At 42.4% G+C, this 20,821-nt stretch overlaps 1 non-coding gene across 1 annotated transcript; it reads right to left on the reverse strand.

Annotated features, from left to right (window-relative positions):
• Window positions 1–20,017: 20,017 nt before the first annotated feature.
• Window positions 20,018–20,124, reverse strand: LOC112423973 (U6 spliceosomal RNA). The gene has a single exon (XR_003014581.1). It is a non-coding gene; the product is annotated as a U6 spliceosomal RNA (small nuclear RNA).
• Between the last annotated feature and the right edge of the window lie 697 nt (window positions 20,125–20,821).

Consider the following 20,821-nt stretch of genomic DNA (forward strand, 5'->3'; position numbering starts at 1 on the left):
AGAGGGTGATGATCCACAGAGATTTGGGGGGTTTATTTGTTACAGCAGCTAATGTTACCATAACTATTACAGAGTCAGAGGAAATAATGTATACAGAATGGTAAGTCCAGTGTCTGGGAGACAGCCATGTTCAATAAATGTTTTTGTTTGTCCCTTTGAATGAACGCAGGATATCTACCTATCTTCCACCTACTCAGAATCTCACATGAGGCACCACACTTAGCACACTTGTTTAGTTGTAATCTTCCATGCTTATCTTTGTCTGTTTGAAAAGTTGGATAAATAGCAATGAGTGACTACATTTGCTTGTATAAAGCACACGTCTCCTTTCAAATTTCACGTTAGTATTGATATTTGTGCTGTATATTTAGCATCATTGAAAAAGGAGAATGAGTTTATGAAAAAGACTTAAATGCTCCCATAGAAAAACTCATATCCAGCCTGGGCAACACAGTGAAACCCCAAGGTAATTAGATCACTTCAGCCCAGGAGTTTGAGACCAGCCTGGGCAAAACAGCAAGGCCCTGTCTGTCTCTACAAAAAATACAAACATTAGCCAGGCGTGGTGGCCGGCATGCCTCTAGTCCCAGCTACTCAGGTGGCTGAGCTGGGAGGATCCCTTGAGCCCAGGAGTTGGAGGCTGCAGTGAGCTACGATGGGGCCACTGCACTGTAGTCTGGGCAACAGAGTGAGATTCCACTTCAAAAAAAAAAAAAAGAAAGAAAGAAAATAAAAAGAAAAACTCATGTCTCGTGGTTTATTAAAGAACCAACAGACATCTCAAGACCTCTCTGTTCCTAATCATGAGGTGGTAGCATTTGATAGAGAAGAGAATGGCCACTAGGGCTATATAATATCCTCCTGTGTTTTTCTGTCTATTAATTAAAATTCTAATCATTAAAGAAAATATTTCATGTAAAAATATTTTATTTTAGGCCGGGCACCGTGGCTCACTCCTGCAATCCCAGCACTCTGGGAGGCTGAGCCGGGAGGTTCACTTGATGTCAGGAGTTCGAGACCAGCCTGGGTAACATGGTGAAACCGCATCTCTACTAAAAATACAAAAATTGGTAGGGTGTGGTGGCTCACGCCTGTAATCCCAGCTACTTGAGGGACTGAGGTGGGAGGATCACTTGAGCCTCAGAGGTTGAGGCTGCAGTGAGCTAAGATCACAGCACTGCACTCCAGCCTAGGTGACAGAGCAAGACTCTGTCTTCCAAAAAAAAATAGTAACTTCATTTGCTTTTCTTCTTTTGAAATCTAGCGATTCAGGACTGTGAGATGTGACATAATACCTAGTCAACTAGCAAAATTTTTAATTTTCTGTTATATCTCCGTTTTATATCACCCTTGTGTGTGATTAGAGAAATTACTTTCAAACATCCTGATTTTATACAATTACTTTTTTTTCTTGTCAATAAAAATCTAAGGAAACCACCCAGCTGTCAGAAAATAAACTATTATATTTGAGTGTTAAAATGCTTTAATTTGTGATGACAATCTGCTTGAAGAGTGGCGCCCCTCCTTCCCCCTTAGCTCATATTTTGTTGAACCAGAATTTGCTTGAAAACAGATTCTTCAGTGTTCCCTTTCTGGCTACAGGACAAAAGTATATTTGTGAAATGCTCAAGTAGAAAGCTCTCTTGCAAAAGTTGAAGCTGAGTCTTTGTTTTGTACATAATCTATTGCTTAGTTCTCTAATGGATTTAATGTGAGGGTGGGACCAGGGAAGGGGTGGGCTGGAGTACTGGGTGAGTGGTCAGCGTTAGTTTGGGCTCATGGCCCATAAAACTAGGAGGGCAGTTTCTAAAGGTGGCAGCACAAAGTGACAAAAATAAAACCCATCTTTTTTTTAGGGTCTCGTTCTGTCACTCAGGATGGAGTGCAGTGGTGTGATTCTATCTCACTGCATCCTCCAACTCCTGGTCTCAAGGGGTCCTCCTGCTCCAGCCTCCTGAGTAGCTGGGACTACAGGCGTGTATCACCCTTCTCAAATAATTTTTCTATACTTTTTTAGAGATGGTGTCTCACTATGTTGCCCAGGCTGGTCTCAAACTCCTGGCCTCAAGTGATCCTCCTGCCTTGACCTCCCAAAGCACTGGAATTACAGGTGTGAACCACTGCTCCCAGCCAAAATTCACTTTTAAAGAATAGTGTCTTAAGCTTCAGGCCTTAAAGCTCAACACTTTATTGGGGAGTGCCATCCCAGAGTAGCAGGAGTAAGCCCCAAAGGAGGGAGGGCAAATATAAGGAAATGTGTTGCTGACTTTGCACAATGTTCATGGTGAGGTCTCAGTTTCTTGGGTTGTCTTCAGAGAGGCCATGTTGCCAAGAGGGAAAGCGATGAAAAAATTGATCTATTGACATCTGTCTTCCATTGTTTAAAGTTTGCACAGCATTTCGAGGCTAAGTGCTTAATGGGTCCTAAGGCATCCTGTACTTCAGCAGCAGTGTGGGAGCCCCAGAATGGCAGAGGAAGAGAGCACAGGTATGAGGCAAGATGCTCTTTGGCCATGCCTGCTAGTGACAGTAATACCTGATACAGAGGTACCAGGTCTGTAGAGGCAATGATACCTTGCAACAGAGGCTTCCAGGGTCACAGGAACTTCATGTCATGCCTAGGGCTATCTTAGCCAAGAAACAAGGCAATGCCGTGAATCCAGGGCCAATAGCAAATCTGCAGGGATTGGGGTTTGCAATGAAAGCATCTGTAATGGTGCATTAAAATTAAGTTTCACTAAGACACATCCTAAATGGTGAGATGTGAGACCCCCCCCGCCCGATGCAGGATATAAGCTCAGGTCCCTCGTCCTTCCAAGCCTTGCCTTTTCCGTAGTTCCCCACTGGTTGTTATAGAGTGCAATACTGGCTTCAACAGGCACCATCATAGCAGAAGAAGCTGGGTCATCTACAAGCCACATTTCAAGTTTCCAGTGGATTGCACATGGAAGTTTAATTGCATTGACTGCAGAAGCAAGTGACGATGATAAGCCTGTGGTAAATGTGGACAGGGTGGGGTCACAGGGTGGGGCTGGGTAGGAAAAGATCACGGCTGTATTGCGTTCCTGTCCTTCTATCTTGTCCACTGCCCATAAGTGCTAGGCATAACAGGATTAAGTGGCATCTTAGAAGTGCCCTTGGATACTGGGCATAGCTCCTTTCCTTCGACGTGTGCTAGAAGAGCCATCTTGAGATCTCAGTCTCCTGTGCCTACCGGCTCCCTCTTCCCTACAAGGCTAGACATTCGTTTTCAGTTCTGACACTCTAAAACCACCTGCTCTTCACTTTTTCCAGGTTTCCAAGGCAAAAAGCAAGCAGCTTTTTGAGGGGGGAGCGAGTTGGGAATTGAGGGTTCGCCATGAGAGCCCTGGGAGACATTAAAGGGGGAATTTTAGCCCAAGTAAGGGTTGAAACCTGTAGCTCAGAGAACTACAGAACTACAGCCGGGGATGCTTTGAATATCTGCTCCAGAAAGATTTTGGCGACTCTTTAGATTCACCTTGGGTTTCCTGGGAAAACTCAGGGGATGGAAGATCTTAATTTCTTATCTGGGTTGCTTAACATCTCATTGACTCTTTGTGTCTTTAATGTGAAACTCAACTTTCCCAAAGTGTTGGTTTGAAGTTCCTTAAACATCAATGTTTAAGGGAACTTACATGCTGTTTATGAGGTTGAATGACTGATTCTCTTGATGTTTGGAGTATCTGGCTAGGCAGTTTTGCCTGAATCTCCAAGCAGTCATCAGATTTGGTAGCTGCAGATCTTAGCTTTATAGGCTATGAATAACTTTAATGTAAGCGATGAATAGGGATAAAAGAAAGAAACTTACAAAACCAAAAGTCTACTTATTTTGGGGGCATTTCTATGAGTTTGTTCTTTGTTATTGGATAAAGTACAAATTCAATCTATTTAGTTATTTCAGAAGCATTCGAGTCTCCTCTTTCTTCTTGAGTAACCTGGATAAACTTTTCCCCCCAAGGCAATGTCCATTTCTTCTTCTATTTTTAGATACTAGGATGTTTCTGGTTTTCTTATGATGTACATCATCTCTCTTATCTTTATTTAATCTGTTCTCTTTTAAAATTTGTTTTAATTAAAAATATTTTTTAAGAGACAAGGTCTCACTCTGTCTCCCAGGCTGGAGTAGAATGGTGCAATCATGGCTCACTGAAGACTTGAGCTGTGGGCTCAAGCAATCCTCTCTCCTCAGCCTCCTGAGTAGCTGGGACTACAGGCATGTGCCACCACACCTGACTAATTTTTAAAATTTTTGTAGAGGGCTGGGCGCGGTGGCTCACACCTCTACTCCCAGCACTTTGGGAGGCCAAGGCGGGCTGTTCACTTGAGGTCAGGAGTTTGAGACCAGCCTGGCCAACATGGTGAAATCCCATTTCTACCAAAAACACAAAAATTAGCTGGGCTTGGTGGCAGGCACTTGTAATCCCATCTACTCAGGAGGCCGAGGCAGGAAATTTACTTGGACTCGGGAGGCAGAGGTTGCAGTGAGCCGAGATCACACCACCACACTCCAGCCTGGGTGACAGAACGAGACTCCATCTCAAAAAAATATTTTTTTTGTAGAGACGGGGTTTTGCTATGTTGCCCAGGCTCGTCTTGAACTCCTGGCCTCAAGCAATCCTCCCACTTTGGTCTCCTAAAGTGTTGGAATTAAAGGCATGAGCCACTGTGCTCAGCCTGTTTGCTTTGAGTTATGCCTTTTAAAATCATGGTATTATGCCTTTCCCCCACTTTTTAAAAAATGCTCTCAATGGAATATTTATTTATTTTTATTGTACATATTTCTGGTGTACAAAATGCTTCGATATACATGTACATAGTAAAATGATTATTACAGACAAATTAAAATATTTGTCATCCCACGTAGTTAGCTATTTTTCATGGTGAAAGTACCTAAAATCTACTTTCTTAGCAAATTTTCAGTGTACAGTGCAATACTATTAACTATAGTTTTAATGTTATATATCGGCTCTCCACACTTATTCATTCTGTATAACTGTAACTTTGCACATTTTGACTTCCATCTCCCCATCTCCCCACTCCCCCAGTCCTGGTAACCACTGTTCTATTCTCTATTTCTATATATTCAAGCGTCGTTTTTTTTTTTTTTTGATTTCACATGCAAGTGAAATCATGCAGCATTTTTCTTTCTGTGTCTTTCCCAACAAGTTATTTTTGGCTTTGACAATTCTTTCTACTGTATTTTTATTTATTTATTTTTTTTTTTTTGAGAGGGAGTCTCACTCTGCACCCAGGCTGGAGTGCAATGGCATGATCTTGGCTCACTGCAAGCTCCACCTCCTGGGTTCACACCATTCTCCTGCCTCAGCCTCCCGAGTAGCTGGAACTACAGGCGCCCGCCACCACACCGGCTAATTTTTTTGTATTTTTAGTAGAGATGGGATTTCACTGTGTTAGCCAAGATGGTCTCGATCTCCTGACCTCGTGATTCGCCCACCTCGGCCTCCCAAAATGCTAAGATTACAGGCATGAGCCACCATTTCTATCTTTGTTATTTTCTTCCTGCTACTTTCCTCAAGTTTATTCTGTGTTCTGTCACTAACTTCTTACATTACATGATTTGATCATTAATTTTTACTCTTTATCTTTTTGATATAAGCAGTTAGGATTCTACATTTCCCTATGAGTATTGCTTTAGTGCATACTAACACTTACAATGTATAAGATTTTATTATGGTTCAGTCTTCAGTAGTGAAACATTCCCATGCTAATTTCCTCTTTGACCCACAAATTACAGTGTGCGTGTGATTTTGAGAATAAAAAGATCTTTTTAAAGAATGTTTTTGAAATGTCTAAATGCATGGGTTTTAGTTACCTTTTTATTGCTGATTTCTAACCATTAAATTTTGGTGAATGTGGTCTATTAGATGTCAGTCCTATAAAAATTTAAAGAACTTTCTGACTTACAGTGCAGTCATTTTTAATAAATGTTTCATGAGTGGTTGAGAGGAATATAATTCCCCTAATTGTTTGAGGCAGGGATGCACATACACATATTCATAAGGTCAAGCTTATTAATTGTGCAGTTCAACCGTTCTGTAATTTACTGCTTACTTTATTTATTCCTAGGAAAGGTGTGTTTTTCTATTTCATTCTGTTGATGGATTTGACAATTTCTCATGTAGTTCTGTAATTTTTATCTTATAAATGAGATTGTGCTACTAATCATGAACAAATATAAAATTACCTTCCTGGCAAGGTAAACCTTTGATCATGATAGCAATCCTCTTTATTCATAATAATACTTGCTTGCTTTAAATTTTATTTTCTCTGATATCAAGAAACTACGCCAGATTTTTTTTTTGTCTTTCAAACTCTGATTTGTATACTAGTGTGTATATATATGTGTGTGTGTGTGTATGTGTATTTATATAAGTGTGTGTGTGTGTGTGTGTATTTTTAAACTCAATCTGACATTCTCTATTTACTGGAAAATATTAGTCACTCCATTACATTTCCTGATATATTTAATCTTCTTTCTTGCATTATAGTTTCTACTTTCTATTTGATCTGCCTTTTCTGTGCTTTATGGATTTTCTTTTTCAGTTTTCTTTTGGATTGATTGTATTTGTTTCATTGTCCTCTCTATTGTTTTGGAAGTTTTCACTCTATCCTATTCTTTTATTTTATTTATTCATTCATTTTTTTGAGACAGAGTCTTGCTCTGTTGCCCAGGCTGGAGTGCAGTGGTGTGATCTCAGCTCACCGCAACCTCCAGCTCCCCAGTTCAAGAGATTCTCCTGCCTCAGCCTCCCAAGTAGCTGGGATTACAGGTTTGCAGACTAATTTTTTTATATTTTTAGTAGAAATATGGCTTCACCATGTTGGCCAGGCTGGTCTCGAACTCCTGGCCTCAAGTGATCTGCCCACCTTGGCCTCCCAAAGTGCTGGGATTACAGATGTGAGCCACCACGCCTGACCTATTCTACTCTTTTAGTCAGTACCCTTAACATTTTGATATGCTTAAGTAACTTAAAGACCAAAGTTAAATAGAATATTTCTTTCTCTGAACAATCATAGACCTTAGAATACTTCAAATAACTTATCCTCTGTCTTACATACTGTGTGGGGACAGATTTTATGGCCACAAGGGTCTATGTCACAGTTACTCAAATCTACTGTTGTACTATAGAAACAGCCATAAAAACATAAGCAAATAAGAGTGGTTGTGTTTCAAGAAAGTTTTATTTACAAAAATAGGCAATGGACTGGATTTGGTCCACAGTTTGTCAACACTTGCTTTAGATCTTCTGATGTGATTATTGCTTTACTTAGTTCCCATTTTTTTTTGAATCTTGGACTTTCCTTCTAGGCCATCTCCTCTCTCCTGAAGTATATTCTTTGGATAGTTCCTTAGTGAGGGCCTCTTGGTCATAGGTTTTCAGGATTTCTTGACTTTGTCATTGGTTAATGTTATATCTTGGATGGAATGATAGTTTAGCTGGGTATATTTTCTCTAAATTTTTTTTATTGTGGGGGAGGGTGGGTAAGAAATAGCACATCCTATTATGTTTATATTTATTTTTAAATCTAAGCCCCCATCTTGATGAACCAGTAAAAAAAAAAATTCCAATTTAGTTCTTGTTGGGCTATCTTCTCATGTCCATCTTTATAAAATTATATTTAAAGCTCTTAGACTCACTTAGTGCTAACACATTAGTAAAAATGAGAGTCTCTTGGTGTTTTAAAGTTATTATTCTATAATTTTCTGAATTTTATAGTTGTTGCTGAAGATTTCTGGTGATGGTTTAATTGGCATTGTTTTGCAGGTGATCTGTCATTTCTCACTGGCCACTTTGAAGACTTTTTTTTCCTTTACCTTTGGTGTTCTGTGATTTTACTATGACGTATCTTGGATGGTGGATATGGCTTGGATTTGTGTCCCTGACCAAATCTCATGTCAAATTATAATCCCCAGTGTTGGAGGAGGGGCCTGGTGGGAGGTATTGGATCACGGGGAGCGTATTTCCCTCTTGTTGTTCCCGTGATGGTGAGTGAGTTCTCATGAGAACTGGTGTGTAGCACCTGCCCCTTCTCTCCCTCTTCCTCCTTCTCTGGCCATGTGAAGATGTGCCTGCTTCTCCTTTACCTTCTGCCATGACTGTAAGTTTCCTGAGGCCTTCCAGCCATGCTTCCTATACAACCTGCAAAACCATGAGCCAATTAAACCTATTTTCTTCATAAATTACCCAGTCTCAGGTAATTCTTTATAGCAATGCAAGAACAGGCTAATACAATGGTCTCTTTATGGCTCCTGCTTTAGATTTGTTGTGGTATCTAAATCTGAAGATTTACATCTTCCACTATTTTAAAAAAATTTTTAGCCATCACTTCTTTTAATATTTTCTCTTCTGTGTTCTGTACACTTTCTTGTTTTGGAACTTTGATGAGGTGTATATTAGACCAAATCATTCTTTCCTCATCTCTTTGTGCTACATTCTGGGTAATCCCTTTCAGTTCGTTAATTCTCTTTTTTTGTCACCCAGGCTGGAGTGCAGTGGTGTGATCTCAGCCCACTGAGGCCTCAACCTCCCGGGGTCAAGTGATCCTTGTACTTCAGCCTCCCAAGTAGCTGGGACTACAGGCATGCACCTTCATGCCTGGCTAATTTTTTTGTAGAGATGGAGTTTTGCCATGTTGCTCAGGCTAGTCTTGAACTCCTGAGCTCAAGCAATCCGCTTCCCAAAGTGCTGGGATTACAGGCATGTGTCATCATACCTAGTCAATTCTCTTTTCAGTTGTGTTCATTCAACTCTTTAAACCACATTGAATTCTGAATTCTGAATTTTAATCATTTTACATTTCACGTTTAGAAGTTCTACTTTTTTTTAAAGTTATATGATTATTTTGGAAGGAAGCTATGCTAACCACTATACCACAAATACCACAGTGGTTATTTTGGGAGCCTCTAAATTTTTTATTATACATTTTATTTCATTAAATGTTTTATTTGTTTATTTATATTGATGTATTTGTTTTGTTTTGAGACAGCCTCTCTCTCTGTTGCCCAGTCTGGAGTGCAGGGATACAATCAAAGGTCACTGCAGCCTTGACCTCCCAGGCCCAAGCTATCCTTCTACCCAAGTAGCTGGGTCTACTGGTGCCCACCACTATGCCTGGCAAATTTTTGCCTTTTTTTTTTTTGGTAGAGACAAAGTTTTGCCATGTTGCCCAGGCTGGTCTCGAACTCCTGGACTCAAGCAATCTGCCTGCCTTGGCCTCCCAGAGTGGTGGGATTACAAGAGTAAGCCACCACACCTGGCCTATTTAAATATTTTTAATGCAGTTATTTTATAGTCTGTATCTGATAACTCTAATGCTAAATGTTCTTGAGACTTTATTGTATATTAATCTTATTGACTCTTGAGGAAGGTGACTTTTGTCCTCATGTCTTTTATGATTTTTAATTGTGAGCTCATATGTGACTGGCTTTTATATTTGAGATTCCTGAAGAGCCTGGGATAGGAATGATTTCCTCTACAACAGGATTTGTGTTGGTTGCTCTTAGGTGCCCGGACTGCTATCAGCATGGTGCCTCTTCAATCTAGTCACTTACCCTGGGCTTTCCTGGAGCAATCAGAGAGTAAATTCAACCCCACACTCACGTAAGGAAAGGGCTTAATTACACATTCTCAGAGGAGACCTCCTCTACTCACCGTCTTGGCCAAGACAAACATGTTTGCCTGTGTTTTGGGCTCCTTTGCTTGAGGAAGGATTTTTTCTTCCCCTAGCTCAGCTTCATATTATGCGCATAGCTCTTATGGGGTCCTCACTGATGTGAGGACTCTCAGTTCCAGTGCTTCACCATGGATGTATGGAAAACTTGGTCTGCTATTCCCGGTCAAGCCGTCAAAACCCAAGTCCAGAATACGGACGCCAGCACGCACCCCAGGGCAGCTTTGGCTCATGGTTGTACTCACCACTCTGGCATCAGCTCCTATTTCATTTCAATCCCTGGAAACCTTCTTTAATTTCTTGTGAAATTTTCTGTGCGTTCAGAGCCATATTTGCTGTGGGATACCCAGCATCTACTTGTTTCATAGTGAAACGTTTCCCAGGATATCTATCCAATCCTAAAGCAGGAGATCTGAAGAGAGTCTTTTTTTAGAGACAGGGTGTCGCTCTGTCACCTAAGCTGGAGTGCAGTGGCACAATCATGGCTCACTCCAGCCTCAACCTCCTGGGCTCAAGCAATCCTCCCACCCCAGCCTCCTGAGTAGCTGGGACTTCAAGGATGCACCACCATGCCTGGTTAATTTTTTTTCTATTTTTTGTAGGAATGAGGGTTTCCTTATGTTGCCCCGGCTGGTATGGAACTCCTGGGCTCAAGCGATTCTCCCGCCTCGACCCCCCAGAGTGTTGGGATTACAGGCGTCAGTCACTGCACCAGGTGTAAAGTGTCTTTGCCTGTATTTTGCATGCTGTTTTTCTTCCTCTGATATATATTCTTCACTAGTTATTTAGCACAAGTGCTAGTGCTAAGACTTTATTCCCTATTTGCTCATGTTAAACATGGTTACAGGTATTGTTCTAATAGAGTCTGGGTCAAGTCTCCTTGACCTTAGTATCCTTTTATCTTCTCCTTGCCTGAGATTGCAGAGTGTGAGGTCAAGGAAAGGGTGGAAAAGAGAGGGAAGGAGAGGGAGAAAAAGGAAGGGAGGGAGAGAGGGAGGAAAGGAGAGAGGGAGGAAAGGAGAGAGGGAGGGAAGAGATGAGAGGAAGAAAGAAGTAGAGATAAGAGAGAGACAGTGACAAGGAGAAAGAGGGAGAGAGGGAGGAAAAAGGGAGAGGGAGAGAGATGAGAGAGAGAAAGAGATGAGAGAGAGACAGAGAGGAAGAGAAAGAGGGAAAAAGGGAGGAAACAGGGAGAGAAAGAGAGATGAGAGAGAGGAAGAGAAAGAGGGAGAGAGGGAGGAAAAACAGAGAGAGAGATGAAAGAGAGGGAGAGAGACAGAGGGGAAGTGATAGAGGGAGAGAGGGGGAGAGGAAGAGAAGGAGGAAAGAGGGAAAGGGATAGAGAGGGAGAAATAAAGATAAAAAGAGAGAGACAGACAGGGAGAGAGAGAGGGAGAGAGAGAGAAAGAAAAAGGGAGAGAGATAGAAAGAAAAAGGGAGAGAGAGAAGGACAGGGAGAAAGAGAGAAAAAGAGAAAGGGGGAGAGAGAGAGAGAAAGAAAGGAAAGGGGAGAGAGGGAGGGAAAGGGAGAGAGGGAGAGGGAGCTCATGCAGGTAAGCAGGCTGGGGATGTGGGGTATCATGGGGAGTGGGTGTTTTTCTGCTCTCTCTTCCTCAAGTTTGTTAGAAAGTCTTGTCCTGTCACTCTCACCAAGGTCACTTTTGGGCCATTTCCCCAATTCCAGGCAGAGTCCAAAATTTCCCTTTGAACCAAGGTTGGTCTCAATGAGACTCTTCCTTGACTTCCCCCATCTCTCCCCAGGGGCTGTTTTTCACCACTCCCGTCTGTGGAAGACACAGAAGGCAAAACCCGGGGTTTCAGGGCTCAATGTTTTGACCTGCGGGAAGAGGGGGACAGAACTGAGTCTCTGTGTTTCTTTCCCTTCCACGCCTCTCCTTCCCTCAGGATGTCTTATTTATTTTCATGACTACATCGCAAACTCCCTGTTATTGCTGAAGGTAATTAGCTCTGCGCAATTGTAATCATTCTCGATTGCTCTCTGGCTTTCCTCTCCACCAGGGAAAAACAAAAGTGAGACACCAAGATTATGGGGGAGGGCTTCAGTCTTTGAAGCATTTTCTACACCTTTTCACCCCAACTGGCCACACATACTCTCTGCCTGCTTCTCTAGAAATTGAGATATTCATGAGCTATCTTAAGATTTTGTCCATTGACCATCTTTATTCTGTTTTGGTTTTGGGGAGAAGATGGCCATGAGAAGCACTAATTCTTAGACATTATTTCTAGACTTTCACAAAAGGATTATGGGTCAGGTGTATTGGTTCATGCCTGTAATCCCAGCACTTTGGGAGACAGAGGCAGGAGGATCACTTGAGGCCAGGAGTTCAAGACCAGCCTGGGCAATATAGTAAGACTCCCCCACGCCTGCCAACCTCTAAAAAATTTTTTTAAATTAATGAGGCATGGTGGCACATGCCTGTAGATTCAGCTACTTGGAGGCTGAGGTGGGAGGATCACTTGAGCCCAGGAGGTTGAGCCTTCAGTGAGCTATGATCATGCCACTGCACTCCAGCCTAGGAGACAAGATGCTGTCTCAAACAGCAACAACAACAACAAAACATCCAAAAGATTTTTTGACATAAGCCTTGTGGCCCTTTGGTTTTTTTGCTTGTTGTCTATTTTTATGGTCGTTTGGTTTTAAATTTGTCTTTTACATTTGTTTTGTTAGTTTTGAGAGCTGAAGACACCATGATGCCTCTTTATTACCTTAATAGTACATTCAAGACCATATCGGTCCCTTTCTGCGGGGAGTGAGGGCTTTAGACCCAGAAAGACTTCAAATCAAATCTCAGCTCTGTCATTTATGGGATATTGAGCAAGTTACTTACTCTCTGTATTTCAGTTTTCTCCTTTAACACCGTGGTAACAATTAATTTGTGGTGAGGTTCTGGGATGTATACACGAATAAAACAATCTTTGTTCTCTCCACAAGATAATTTTCAAAGGCAGTCTGAAAAATGGTTACTGGCTGGGTACAGTGGCCCATGCCTATAATCCCAGCACTTTGGGAGGGCAAGGCGGGAAGATCATTTTAGGTCAGGAGTTCAAGACCAGCCAGGCCAACATGGGGAAACCCCGTCTCTACTAAAAATACAAAAATTTGCCGGATGTAGTGGCGCACGCCTGTGATCCCAGCTACTTGGGAGGCTGAGGCAAGAGAATGGCTTGAACCCGGGAAATAGAGGTTGCAGTGTGCTGAGATCATATCCCTGCACTCCAGCCTGGGTGACAGAGCAAGATTTAGTCTCAAAAAGAAAAAAAAAAAAAAAAAAAGAAAGAAAAGAAAAGAAAAAGAAATGATTACTTAAAATGGAGAGTACTCAGTCCAATGGAAGCCTTCTCTGGATGATCCTCAGAGGGCAATAGAGAAAGGACAATGAGGATAAGGGTGATCACTCATCATCTTTTCCAAGTGAGCGTGCACCTGATAAGACAGTTGAAATGACCTGTTGGAGGTAGCAGGAAGGACATGTGAGGGAAGTGTGTAACTGATGTGACTCTGGGGGGCCATGTGGGAGGTGAAACTCAGGGGCTGCAGGTACTGCGTCGTGGAAGATTTGTGTGTCCTCCATTCTTTGTTGTTGTTATTATTTTTTTTACTTTTTTGAGACAGGATCTCACTGTGTCACCCAGGCTGGAGTGCAGTGGAGATCATAGCTCACTGCAGCCTCAACCTCCTGGGATCAAATGATCCTTCCACTTCAGTCTCCCAAGTTTCTGGGACTGTAGGTGTGCACCACCATGTCTGGCTAATTTAAAAATTTTTTTTTGTAGAGTTGAAGTCTCACTATGTTGTCTATGCTGGTCTTAAACTCCTGAGCTCTCTCACCTCAGCTTCCCAAAGTGTTGAGATTGCAGGCATGAGCCACTGTGCTTGGCCTGGAATTTGTTCTTAGGAACAATGGAGTTTTTATTTTTTAATTTTTTTTTTTTTTGAGACAGAGTCTTGCTCTGTCCCCCAGGCTGGAATCCAGTGGTGCAATCTCAGTTCACTGCAAGCTCTGCCTCCGGGGTTCATGCCATTCTCCTGCCTCAGCCTCCCTAGTAGCTGGGACTACAGGTGCCCGCCACCATGCCTCGCTAATTTTTTTGTATTTTTAGTAGTGACAGGGTTTCACCGTGTTAGCCAGGATGGTCTTGATCTCCTGATCTTGTGATCTGCCCGCCTCGGCCTCCGAAAGTGCTGGAATTACAGGTGTGAGCCACCGCGCCCGGCCACCAGTGGATGTTTTTAAGCTGAGAGTTAACCACAATTAGATTTGCATTTTAAAAAATCATGTAGGAGCATTGAAAGAGATGGTTAAAAAGAATGAGGGAGATTGTATACACGGCTGCAACCATATCAGATATCCAACAGGCTCTTCTTACAATATGACTTGGGTATTCCCTCCATTGAGCAGATCTGGGCAGACTTATGATACTGTGAGACTCCCAAGCCGGATCACAGAACCCAACACAGCTTCCTCCTAGGCCTCTTGGTATGTTTGTTCTTGGAACTCACCAACATGCCATGAGGATGCCCAAGCATTTGTGGAAAGATCCACAAGGAATGAAATTCAGGACCCCAACTGAAAGCCGTGGCTGAGCTCCCAGCTGACAGTCGGTGTCAACTACCAGCCACGGGGCTACACCATCTTGAGAGTGGATCCTTCGTTCTCAGTGAATTCCACATGGGACAGAGAGAGGCTGACCCTGCTCAGCCCTGCCCAAATTGCACATTCAAGGGCAAAAGAAAAGAAAGGATTATTATTGTTTTGAGACTTTGAATTTTGTCATGATTTGCTACTAGGCAATAGATAACTGATACCAGGAGGGAGAACGGAAGCAGAGGCATTCATTAGAGAACATAATTACTCAGGCAAAAGATGATGAGGACTTAGCTAAGGCATTCATTAATTGAGCAAAATTATGACATGTCAGGCATCGTGCTATGACATGGAAATATAACGCGAACTGGGTAGACAAGGTCTCGTCTACTGAAGAAACTGACTGGCTACCGGGCAGAGAGGATGGAATATAGAATGGAGCCACTGAACTGCTTCATTGTGTTAACCTAAAGATGTGTGATCTCACCATGTCATGTTAAGAGGCATTTAAAAAATAGAATAAAATAACTAGAAACATACATTATTATACGGGTAAAACTTTTGGCGTACAGATAGCATGAAAATGACATTGGCTTTACGCTCTAAGCCCTATTGAACATGCTATAGGAAGTGGAGTTTTTTTTTTGTCTTTGTCTCCATTAGAGAAAACCTTCATGTGGGCACTTTTGATGCTCCCCTACCATTGTGTGATTTTCAGTTCAAAGCATTTGCTATTTGCATCAGTGCTTGTTGCTTTTTTTTTTTTTTTTTTTTTTTTTGAGGCGGAGAGTGGGAGGATTACACGGTTTTCTTTTCAAGTGCTCTCAGTCCCTGATCAAAGGGAGGGCTTTAGAGCCTTAGTTTATTGGAGATTCCATATAAGACTATTCTTGGTTTGGGGTTTTGAGTAAATCATTTTTGCTTAAACACCAGAGAGAAAGAGTACTAACCCATGCATTGTCAACTACAAAGTCCTATCCAAGTGCCAATTACTTTTATGATTTTAAAATGGAATTTGGGGGTTAGTGGTGTTCAGGGTATTCACTATTAGTGAGGGTATTTCTTTTGAAAGATAATAATTCATTCAATAATTCATCTAATTATTTGAGCCTTTACAAAGAACAGCCAGAGCTCCTCTCCATCTCATTTTTGCCACACAAAATATTGCCCCCTCTTTCTTCCTCCTTTTAAGCACCACAATAAGGGGTCATCGTTACAACCCGATTCTGCGTGTCCACCGGGGCAAGCTGGCTTTTGTTCCCATCGCTCTGCTGGGAATGGAATCATGAGAGGCTTTTTTGTTGCTGAGTTCTTTGAACTCTCCTTAGTGCACAGTTGGCCTGGACCCTCTGCAGCACGTGGTGCTGTTGACCACAGCCTGGTTCTCAAAACCTGAGTCTCCACTGACTTCTGTGCTAACACGCTTGGCTCTTACTTCTCTGATTCCTTTCTCTGCTTCTGTTGCTGACTTTTCTTTCCACCTCTTTCTTTATCTTAAATGTTGGTATTACCCCGGGTTTCGTTTTTAAATCCTGATGTGGTTTGGATCTGTGTCCCCGCCCAAATCTCATGTCTAATTGTAATCCCCCGTGTTGGAGGTAGGGCCTGGTGGGAGGTGACTGGATCGTGGGGGTGGTTTCCATGGTTTAACACCGTCCCCCTTGATGCTGTCATTGTGATAATGAGTTGTCATGAGATCCGGTTCTTTAAAAGTGTGTGGTACCTCCCCCTGCTCTCTCCCTCCTGCTCCCAGCCGTGTGTAATGCTGGCTCTCCACTTTGCCTGCTGTCATGATTGTAAGTTTCCTGAGACCTCCCCAGAAGCCGAGCAGATTACAGCATCGTGCTTTCTGTACAGCCTGCAGACCGTGAGCCAATTAAACCTGTTATCTTTAAAAATCACCCAGTCTCAGATACTTCTTTATAGCAACGTGAGAACGAGCTAATACAAATCTCTTCAATTTCCCAAGATACTGTCGTCTGTTTCCAAGACTTCCATCCATCTTATGACTGTCTATATTCTGATGAGCCTCAAAAACCACATCTACTACCCTTGAAGCATCAATGCTTAGGAATCACCATTTTTAAGGATACAAAATTGAACAAGCCATAGTCTCTCACAGCAAGGAGTTTACAGTCTATCAGGGCAGATTAGATGTGCACATGCATTTCGTTTTCAACTTGGACTTCCCATCTGGCCTAGCAGAGAACGGATACTCAAGACTTAAGGTTTCATGGTCAAAACTGATTTCTTCCATTGCATAGAGGTGGCACCAACACCTAAAGTGGTTAAGACACACATGTATAGAGCTGTCTATTTTATTTGAAACTGGATGAAGTTTAGGAGAAAACAAAACTCCTTGCCATCTCAGCTCTAAGGAGAATTGTATCAGGTGGTGTTGCTAAGTTGTAAGCCACGAAAATGGACTCCAGGTAATTTCAACTAAGAAAAAGAGTTTACTGAAAGAATAGAAAATATGTCTTGGAATTGAAGAAAGAACTGGATAACCAAGTTTCAAAAAAAGCACCAACACCATTCTGGAAGACCGGGCAGTAGAAACACACAGATTATCACGTGCCCAAACCTGGGCTCAGAACCCCAAAGTAAATAAAGCTCTGTAGGCTAAGACCTGTGAACTTAAAAAAAAAATCACAAATTTATAAATTTAGAGAAGACTTTATTTCTTGTAAAGGGTTATATCCTGCAAGATGGCCATCCCATATGCTGGGAATCACAGCCTCTGGCCCAGAACAGAGATAGGCACATCAAAGGAGGAAGAAGAGCTGGGGCAGGAGTTTATGCTGAACAGGTTGGCTAAACATACATATTCAACAGGTTAAGGAAGAGCTATGAATATTCATGAAAGTGGTCCTAATGTATTTGTATTGAACAAACATGCATCTAACACAGGACCCATGTTCACGTTGTGGTGAAGACTTTACACTTAAACGTATTACAGTTAGCCTCTAAATGTCAAAACATCTTTTCGAGAGCTGGAGCTACTCAAATGTGCAGCCTCTATAAACCGGCTGGAACCAGCCCATGGCTAGTGGTCTTCTTATCAGAAGAAGATACAGAAAGCAGCCTCTTGTCCAGTCAAAGCTGTAGTTGTGACTGGTGGAATGGGGGGGATCAGTTAGTGTTTGGTGGTGACCTAATTATTTTAGTAATACTTATCCCAAGGTCAGTGCTTGTTTAGCTGCTAGAGAAAAATAAAAACCTGTGGCAGTTAGAATGTAGTTCATTCTTAAAGCATAGAGGTGTCTGACTTAACCCTTGCCTGACATGACCTTAGATCCTGTCTAGAATTTGGTATCTTACTGCCACTATGAGTCTGTTCTGTCAGTCTTGTGGTCTCTGTTTTTAACATTAGTGCTGGTCAGCTGTGTCTAAACTGCAAAAGGGCATGTATTATGAGGCATGTCTGACCCCACCATCTCACCATGGCTGGGAACTCAGTTTGAAGGTTTTTCTGGGGTCCCTTTGGCCGAGAGAGTTTGTTCAGTTGGTTGGGGCAGCAGGGTGGAGGTGGTGCTTAGGTGTTCATTGTTAGTTTACAGACCACAGTTACCTGCTACAATAGAAAAATGTAGATTATCAATCACAGTGCCTGACTCATAGTGGCCATTCAATAGCAGATTTTTGAATGAAGAAATCAATGAATCCAGTTACTAGGTAGATTAGATAACACCTAATATCTCTGTCAATGATACTAGAATTCTTTCATAGGCCAATGTGAAACTTTCTGGGCATTTTAGCGTGGCTGGCATGGTGAATAAACTACATTTCTGTCTGAATGGAAAAACAGGAATACTGTGTGTAGCTGTCTTATTGGCATTCAGAAATCACCCTGGTTATTACTGAACCAAATAAAAATAAACTCAGAAGAAGCATCTGCACATTACGCTATTGTTTTTTTTCACTGATAGGAGCATGATGGGATGTTGAGGGATGCCAGAGAGGATGCAGTAATGTTCCTTTGGATATAGAACACTTGAGATTTGACAGTTTCACATTTTTCTTTATTTCTGTGAGGGCAGGATCCTGACAGGGCTATATTCTGCCACTCACTCACGCTGTTTTCTTGTAAATGACAGTGAAGGAAAGCGGGGAATAGACACCTTATTAATCAACTAGGCTACAATTTTATAGCACTATGCCCAGAAGGACACACTGAACTATCGGTGTCAGTCAGGAAAACACACAACTCAGACAAATTAAAGACTATAGAAATTCAACAGGTGGATAGGAGCCAAACTCCATCCAGCAGGCTCTGTGCCTTTAAGCCTGTCTGGGCAGCATTTGTTACTCAAGATGTGAAACGGGCAACCCTATTGATCCACTGGCACATTTGTATGTCTCGAGCCTTGTTTTAATATTTTATTTTTCTTTCTTTCTTCTTTCTTTTTTTTTCTTTTCTTGGAAGCACTGACTTCCAGGCATGAACTTTGTTCGTCTACTTCTGCAGAACAAACCAGCACAAAATGTAGTGGTTTAAAGAAGATATTTATTTGGCTCTTACAGTTCTGTGGGTGAACCGGGTTCAGCTGGATGGTTTTCACCTGGGGTCTCTCCAACATTTTTTTTTAAATCTTCAACTTTTATTTTAGGTTCAGGGGTACATGTGTAGGATGTGTGGGTTTCTTAAACATAGGTAAACATGTGCCATGGTGGTTTGCTGCACAGACCATCCCATCACCTAGGTATTAAGCCCCACATGCATTAGCTATGCTTCCTGATGCTCTCCCTCCCCCCACTCTTGTGATGGGCCCCAGTGTGTGCTGTTCTCCCCATGTGTCCATGTGTTCTCATCATTCAGCTCCCACTTGTAAGTGAGAAAGAACATGCAGCATTTGGTTTTCGGCTCCTGCGTTAGTTTGCTGAGGATAATGGCCTCCAACTCCATCCATGTCCCTACAAAGGACACGATCTCATTCTTTTCTATGGCTGCACAGTATTCCGTGGTATATGTGTTCTACATTTTCTTTATCCAGTCTATTATTGATGGGCATTTGGGTTGATTCCATGTCTTTGCTGTTGTGAATCTCTTAAATAGTTTTGCATTTAGATATTGATTACAGCTGGGGTCATCTGAAGGTTCAACTCTTCTCTGATATGCCTGATGTCTCAGTGGGGGTAGCAGAGCTATGTGGGTCAGCTGGGCAACACTCTCTTTTCATGTTAACCTGGGGTACCCAACTGCAAAGCACTTACAGGCCAGTGCAAACTTTCCAAGATCTCCCAGAGGAAGTCACAAGACTTCTTATGACAGCTTCAGAAGCCATGCAGAGTCATAGGCCTGTTGAGACTTAGGGAACAGCGATTGCGTGAGGGTGTGAGTCCCAGGAGCTTCATTTCATTAGGAAGCCATCTTTGAACTATAGCGGAGAAACAGCAAAAGAACAAACATAACTAACTCCATTTTTGTTTAAGGGACCGTCACTCATTCCTGCACGTAGCCTAGGATAATTTTAGAACACTGGGATAATAACGCACACACAGCAATCATGTAGTTTTAAAAACGAACTCTGGGATGAAGGGAGAAGTATGTAAACATCTCGCTGTTTTGTTGTAAGATTTATATGAGCATTGTGACCTGACCAAGGACGAAGAAGTTTCCAACCTCCTTGGACCCTCACTAGTGCCCGGATGTCTGCGGTGGCCGGTTACCTCTTTTTAAAATTTAAATTATTTTTAAAAATAGGGAATGCTTCAGGAACTTGCCTGTCATCTTTGCCCAGGGGCCTTGCTATTCTTCTCTGTACTGTTCCAATTTTAGTAAATGTGCTGCCAAAGAAAGCACTGTCAGTTACGTCTTGATCCTAGCCGCCCACCGTCCCCCTGCTCTTAGCGTAAAAAGAGCCTAAAACTGGTTGTGACTTAAGATGCTACTTTGGTACGATAGTCCACCATCTTCTTGCTTTGCTTGGTCTCCAAATAAACCAGCTTTTCTTCCCACACATTCTTGTCTCTTGTGTAAGACTTTCAAGTGATCAGCAGCTGAATCCTGGTTCGGTTAGAGAGCGAGGCTGTGTTAAGTCTCTTCTCGTGTATGTGGCCTCTGTAGGGGCTGCACGTGGTCTTGCCTCTCATACTGCGTGCTTTCCACACCCTGGAGTCCTATGGCTCCCACAATTTTCTCTATTCCCTCCATCCATAGGTACCTGCCTGCCTTCCCGAGGCATGTTGTTCTCCCATCTCTGCCTCTTGGCCTAGGTTCCTCTTACTGAGCCCCAGATCTCTCCCACACTATATGCCATCAGGGAAGGGGTTCATGGCTGCCCAGGCCAGGGCAGACTCTTCTCTTAAAAATTTCCAAAGGCCAGGTGTGATAGTTCATGCCTTAATCCTAGCACTTTGGGAGGCCAAGGCAGGAGGATTGTTTGAGACCAGGAGTTTGAGACCAGCCTGGGCAACGTAATTACACCCCATCTCTACAAGAAAATTTAAATATTAGGCTGGGTGCGGTGGCTCACTCCTGTAATTCCAGCACTTTGGGA

This window comes from Macaca nemestrina, chromosome 4 (assembly GCF_043159975.1).
Source record: "Macaca nemestrina isolate mMacNem1 chromosome 4, mMacNem.hap1, whole genome shotgun sequence".
Lineage (NCBI taxonomy): Eukaryota > Metazoa > Chordata > Mammalia > Primates > Cercopithecidae > Macaca > Macaca nemestrina.